Source organism: Piliocolobus tephrosceles, unplaced genomic scaffold, assembly GCF_002776525.5.
Source record: "Piliocolobus tephrosceles isolate RC106 unplaced genomic scaffold, ASM277652v3 unscaffolded_1360, whole genome shotgun sequence".
Lineage (NCBI taxonomy): Eukaryota > Metazoa > Chordata > Mammalia > Primates > Cercopithecidae > Piliocolobus > Piliocolobus tephrosceles.
In genome coordinates, this window is record NW_022294977.1 from 1 (window position 1) to 5,322 (window position 5,322).

The following is a 5,322-nucleotide window of genomic DNA, read 5'->3' on the forward strand; positions in this document are numbered from 1 at the left end:
TATGCAGAACGGGCCTGCAGGGAGGGGAAATGCTGGAGTGGGCTAGCTGGCGACAGCGGGGAGAGGCTCCAGGATCAGCCTTTGCTTCTCCTAGTGTGGGATGGATCGTCGATGGTAGCTGGAAGCACAAAGCTGGGGCTTCCAGAACAGCTGGAGGGGCTGGGAGGATAGAAATGCCCCCCAAAAAGATGAAAGACTCCCCACTCCTGAGCTGGGTGGAAGGTCTTCTCCTACTCTAGGTAAGCCTCCTGGTAAGTGTCCATACTTCTTGGTATGAAAGAAACTGTCTTGTCTTCCAGTCATGCCAGCCGGCCCTCTCCCTCAATCACATACCACCTCCCTGTGATCACCACACCACTTGCCACCCCCTCCGTCCAGGTGCCATGAGTCATCTGACCAAGTACACACAGCAAGTCGCTGGCAGAGGTGAGACCTCGGGTCTCCTCAGCCCAATCTAGGGAGCCTGCCACCCAACAGTCATGCATAAGTGGTCCACTACGACCTGCATCATCTACCGCTGTTAAATTACTTGTTTCCAAGCTTACCGTGCTTTGTAACAGATGATCAATGCATTTAAAATCAGCAGATACAGTGAGATGTCTGCTTTCTAATAATACATCGCTTTAATAATAATAGCGTTCATGGTAGCTATTTCTCAAACCGGAAACATGACTTATCATAAGTTTCTATGGCTGGATACAGTGGCTCACACCTTTAATCCCAGCATTTTGGAAGGCCAAGGTGATGTGGTTTGGCTGCGTCCCCACCCAAATCTCATCTTGAATTGTAGTTCCCATAATCCTCACACGTTGTGGGAGGGACCTGGTAGGAGTAATTGATCATGAGGGGGGTTCCCCCATGTTATTCTCGTGACAGTGAGTACGTTCTCACGAGATCTGAGGGTTTTATAAGGCGCTGCCCCTTCACTTGTCATTCTCTTCCCTGCCACCCTGTGAAGAGGTGCCTTCCACCATGATTGTAAGTTTCCTGAGGCCTCCCCAGCCATGCAGAACTGGGAGTCAATGAAACCTCTTTACTTTTTAGCTCATTCTTTATAAATTGCCCAGTCTTGGGTTTTTCTTCACAGCAGTGTGAGATTAGACTAATACACAAGACAAGAGGATTGCTTGAACCCAGGAGTTTGAGACCAGCCTAGACAACAAAGCAAGTTTCCACCTACACACACACACACACATACACACAATGAGCCAGGCATGGGGGCACGTTGTCCCAGTTATTTGGGGGACTGAGGTGACAGGATCGCTTGAGCCCAGGAGTTTGAGGCTGCAGTGAGCCAAGGTCATGCCACTACACTCCTGTCTGGGCGACAGGGTGAGTCCCAATCTCAAAAAAGTACATTTCTATAAAATTTGAAAAATAAAGGAGAAGAATCTACCACTCTGGGTGAGGCCTTTAGTAATAGTAACCAGTACTATAAACCCAGGTGTCTTTGCCCAGCCTTCGCAGGATTTCACAAATGCTCTGAGTCTGTTGTCAGGACTCCCATGCCTGGACCTTGCCTGGGACCCCCTAGTCACTGCCCTGGCTCCCTTGCTGGAGCCCTGCCCAGAGGCAGCTGCTTTCTCACAACACCCTCTCCAGGAGCTCTTCCCTCTCCCCCCAGCAGCAGCAGCAGCTCCCACCCTTGTCCTTGGCCCTCCGCATGGCGTCCACCATGTGCCTCCAGTCACAGCCACATCAGTCTTTCTAGACAGTAAGTTTTGTCTTTTAAATTTGCTGTAACATCAACCATAGCACAGAGCCAACAGCTGGCCAAATATGTGAAGTGTTGTCATTTTTAGTTCCTATGCTAAAAAAAAAAAAAAAAAAAAAAAAGGAAAAGGTTTAAGCAAATAACAAAACCAAAAACAAATGAATCCATTTTAATATAAACCCAAGTAAGTATAAGTCCACAATTTCTTCTTTATAATTTTGAAACCCAAAAGGCTCAGAAAACTGAAAGATTCTGCAGAAGTTTAGAGCAAACTATTTGATGGCAAAACCTGACTGAACAGATCAGGGCACTGAGTCTTCGTGCTCACACTCAGCGAATTGTCAGGTTGGGCTGCGGAAACCCTAGCCTGTCTGATGACAGAGACCCAGCTGGAAGTGTTACTCTCTCAAATCTGACAAGAATCAGGCTTCGCGACATTCCAGGAAGGGACCGGGGGTCATGTCTCTCACAAGCTCTGTTCAGCCGAGTAGCCATCATGCAACAGGAGCTGGGCCAGGGCCTTGGGACACGAGGACAAGGCTAGTCTCCACCCTGAAGGGCCCGTACCTATGTCAGAAGCCGCACCTGCAATGTATGTGGATTTATAAGGAGGTGCCGAGAAGGACCCATACCTGGTTGACAGTGAATCCGTGGATCTTGTCTCCTAGTTGATACTGTAGAGCCCTCTCACAAGCCCGGTTACTGTTCCATGGCCACGCTCTGCGGTGTGCGTGTCTAGATTAAAAGTCATCTAAGTTAGATGAGCTGCAGGAAAATTATCTGGTTAACATTATTCAGCCACATAGTGAAAATACTCTCATGTGATAAAGATGATTAATTAGAAAAAAATTAAATACTGCATCTTCCAAAATCTTGCACATTCCAGAAAACTAATTTCTGGTAAGGTCCTTCCCATTTTAATGACCTTTTATCTTAACTAAAGCTTCAGTGTTGGAAACCTTTTCTTTATACATGTTCAAAAATAACTATAATACAATTATGGTTTAAATTCCCCTTAAGAAACTCTTAAACAAAAGGGCTTCTTTCCCTCACAGAATCCTCACAAGCCTTCAAAATATTGGAAGAAATTCACACTATAGTTAAATCCCATTACATGCCTACTGAATTGGTGAAAACTTAAAAAGCCTAATATTACCAGGAGCCCTCATACACTGCTACAGGGAGTACAAAGTGGAACAACTTTGGAAAATACTTGGCATTCTTTAGAAAGCTGAAGAGGCAGGGCGTGGTGGCTCACACCTGTAATCCCAGCACTTTGGGAAGCCAAGGTGGGTGGATCACCTGAGGTCAAAAGTTCGAGACCAGCTTGGCCAATATGGTGAAACCCAGTCTCTACTAAAAATACAAAAATTAGCCAAGTGTGGTGGCGGGTGCCTATAGTCCCAGATACTTGGGAGGCTGAGGCAGGAGAATCGTTGAACCTGGGAAGCGGAGGTTGCAGTGGGACCGAGATCACGCCACTACACTCCAGCCTGGGTGTCAAAAAAAAAAAAAAAAAAATCTGAATACTGGAAATCCGTTCACCTCTTGGTCTATATCCTCCACACCTTACACTGCTGCCCCAGCACTCACGGACCAGATTGTCAGCACCAACTCTGACAGCCCCAAACTCAACTCACCTGGAGGTGTAACAGCGACTGGATAAACTGCGGACTAATCATTCAATTAAAAAAAAAAACTTACCAATAAAAGGGCCTACAGCTGTAACAAAGATGTATGTAACAAAGATGCGGGTCACATAATGTTAAACAAAAGATACACACGATACAGTATTATCCTAAACAGGTATTATTCAAACAGGTAACAAGATACTGTCAGAATGCATAGAGATGGTACAATATTTTTAAAAAGCAAGGACATTTCTCTATGTTATGACAGTGGCAATCTAAGAGGGAGAGAGAGGGTTATGAGCAGTTAGGGGAAATCTTCAGCTTGGTCATGGGGACTCTTTTTTTTTTTTTTGGAGACAAGAGTCTCGCTCTGTTGCCCAGGCTAGAGTGCAGTGGTGCAATCTCGGCTCACTGCGACCTCCACCTCCTGGGTTCAAGCAATTCTCCTGCCTCAGCCTCCTGAGTGGCTGGGACGACAAGTGCTCACCAGCACGCCCAGCTTATTTTTGTTTTTTTAGTGGGGACGGGGTCTCACCATGTTGGCCAGGCTGGTCTTAAACTCCTGACCTCAAGTGGTCCGCCCACCTTGGCCTCTCAACATGCTGCGGTTACCGGTGTGAGCCACCGCGCCCAACCTACTTATTTTCTAATTGTTCTTACCTGGATGAGATGGCTTACACTTGTAAGCCCAGCAGTGTGAGAGGCTGAGGAGGGGGATCACTTGAGCCCAGGAGTTCAAAACCAGCCTGGGCAACAGAGCAAGATCCCGTCTCTTTAAAAAAAAACAAAAAACAAAAAACAAAAAACTATTATTCTCTGAAATTGTACCACATGTTTTACGGGCTTTTCTACATTAATATATTCCACCGAAATATTTTAAAGATATATACAGGGGAAAAAAACACCTATTCAGTCACTGTCAACATTATGAAGATATGCTATAGTCAATTAAGAAGTTACTTATCAGCAAGGATATGATAGGAAACCCCTGCGCGGTAAGGCCAGGGTCTCCCCCGAACTTTCCAGTAACCTGCTGCCAAACTCACGCCACGGACGCCCCGTGTCTCCCCCTGGCCTGGGCCTGCAGCGCTGAACTGTTACATTAAATACAGGATCGTGGATTACCATGAACACTAAACCGCTTCGTCTTTTCCCCATAAATTCAGTCATTAAAAAACCTAAACAGTTAAATTCCGGGAGGCTTCAGTTCTCTGAACACAGCCGGACTTTAAGAGCGGGCAGTGGGCGCCTCGGGTCTCTTAAGGACTCGGCCTCCAACAACGATGAACTAGGAGCAAAGCCATCAGCGAGAACCGCAACTGCCGGCCCCATTTACTACCCCCATTAAAGCTCACGCCAATGGAGGGCCCCGCCAGGAGCGGCACGGGCGGGCCCGGCCCCCAGCCCCGGAAGGCGCAGGAGCTCCGTCGTACTCCGGTCTCAGAGCCTCGGATGCGGGAGCCCAAGGAAGGCCCTGGCAGGGGCTTGGGGTGCGGGGCGCCCACAGTGCGGGGAGCTGCCAGGCCTGGGCGCAGGGACGCGGACCCCTACGTCTCCGGCCCGCCCTGGACCTTCCTCTCCCGGGTGCCAGCAGCCGAGCACTTCTAGCCGCCGACGGTAGCGTCTCACCCGCCGCTCAGCAGCCTCAGCGCACACAGCCCCGCCGCGCGCCACAGCGCCACCTGGCGTATGTTCAGCGCGGGGCTGGCGAGGGACCCCGCTTAACCCGACGTAGGGCGCGGGGCGGGGCTTGCCGTGATGGCCACCACTCCTATTGGTCAGCGCGAACGGCAACGTGCTCTGCGATAGGCTGTAGATGAAAAGGGCGGGCCTCCGCTGCTCTGGGACGGGCGGGAGGGCGGTGCAGAGGCAGATGGGCGGGAGGGGTGGGGCCGACATGCCGAAGGAGGCGGGCAAGGTGAGACGCGTACTCACGGGTAAAGGGCGCGCGGCCGGCTTGCCGAAAGGGGCGGGGTG

The 5,322-nt window shown here is 49.5% G+C and overlaps 1 long non-coding RNA gene across 4 annotated transcripts; it reads right to left on the reverse strand.

Annotated features, from left to right (window-relative positions):
• Positions 1-1,264: 1,264 nt before the first annotated feature.
• Positions 1,265-5,046, reverse strand: LOC113220482. Of its 4 annotated transcripts, none has more exons than XR_003307353.1 (4): positions 4,975-5,046; positions 4,006-4,117; positions 2,347-2,449; positions 1,265-1,810 (listed from the first exon to the last, which is right to left on the reverse strand). It is a non-coding gene; the product is annotated as an uncharacterized LOC113220482 (long non-coding RNA). The 4 variants fall into 4 exon arrangements; XR_003307355.1 differs by lacking the exon at positions 4,975-5,046 and adding an exon at positions 4,779-4,968; XR_003307352.1 differs by lacking the exon at positions 4,975-5,046 and adding an exon at positions 4,701-4,968.
• Between the last annotated feature and the right edge of the window lie 276 nt (positions 5,047-5,322).